The following is a 1,510-nucleotide window of genomic DNA, read 5'->3' as shown; positions in this document are numbered from 1 at the left end:
ACAAGTTGACGTAGTTATGAATTATTCTAGTTATTCATCTAACTCTTTTTTTATTAACAACTAAGCTATAAACAGGCAGGGAAGCGTGTCAGATAACACGTGGGAAGTACCCAAAGATACGTGGTTTTATTCTAGTCTAATGTCCACGTTAACTTTTGGTGCAACAAGTGTTGTTATGAATTTTTGTAGCGCTAAGTAAGTGCAAAACGCGTTTTCGCGGCAAAGAGTCGGGAACAATAGGAATCTTGTATTCACAACCTGGGCACGCTAACCATAGGATACGCCCGGTTCTAATATTATGAATAAAAAATACAAAGAATTGATTCAAGAAGTATTTTAAACGACCTTCACCGAAACCTAAAGTAAGGTAGAAGGGCATGAATTTATACAGGTAGAAGGGCGTGAATTTATATAAGTAGAAGGGCGTGAATTTATATAAGGAGAAAGAACATTTCCTGATTTAGGGAGGATCAACAGGAAGTTGACAAAATGCAGAGGTACTGTAGGGGGGGGGGGAGAAGGATGTTTTCTTTCACAAGGATTTTAATCTCTTTTTATTCTTCTAAAATGTTATTATTTTCTTTCTATTATTTTATTCAAGCCATCTGTACGTGTTACCTAAGCCGTGAGTTATCAGTGTATAATGTTTTAAAAACGGGCAAGCATTTACAAATATTAGCTTTCTATTGTAGCACTTTGTATTTTTACCGGATAATTCAAATGAAATCAAATCCAAGATTTGTTCCGTTATGTAGCATACGTTTTTGACAATAGAATGAACTCGAACAAACCTTTACGTCCTGAAGAGAAAAACCAAAAGAAAGTAGTTCTGTTTGCTTAGAATTTGTGCGCAAAACTACACAAGGGTTATCTGCGCATCACCGTTTTTAATTTGGAAGCGGTAGACTAAAGGGTTTGTTTGTTTGTTATAGATTTCGCGAAAAGCTACACGCGGGCTATCTGCGCTATAGCCGTCCCTAATTTAGCAGTGAAGGGAGGGAGGAAAGCTATTCATCACCACCTTTTTGGGCTACTCTTTTACCAACGCATAGTGGGATTGATCGTCACATTATAACGTACCCACGGCTGAAAGGACGAGCATGTTTGGTGTGACGGGGATTCGAACCCGCGACCCGCAGATTGCGAATCGAGCACCCTAACCACCTGGCCATGCCGGGCCAGACTAAAGGGAAGCCAGCTAGTCTTGGATTACCCCTTGTCTGACTGCAAAAGTGGGATTTGACTATTTCTCCTTTAACACACCCACGGATCGAGTGTTTGCAGAGACGGACCTCAAACCATCAACCCTCAGATTCACAGTCGGATACGCTATCCATATAGGCCATTCCCGGCGAGAGGAATACATCAGTTTAGAACCAATGTCGATGTAGCTTGATGTAGTCCTTAAAATATTAGTTTTTAAGTAATACACCGATGATAATGTTATATTCTTTAAATGCCGTTTTATTTCAAACATACATTTGTACTTGTATTATATTGAAACTAGACT

This window comes from Limulus polyphemus, unplaced genomic scaffold (assembly GCF_000517525.1).
Source record: "Limulus polyphemus unplaced genomic scaffold, Limulus_polyphemus-2.1.2 Scaffold6834, whole genome shotgun sequence".
NCBI lineage: Eukaryota > Metazoa > Arthropoda > Merostomata > Xiphosura > Limulidae > Limulus > Limulus polyphemus.
The sequence above is the reverse complement of the archived record's forward strand: the minus strand, read 5'-3'. Positions refer to the sequence as shown.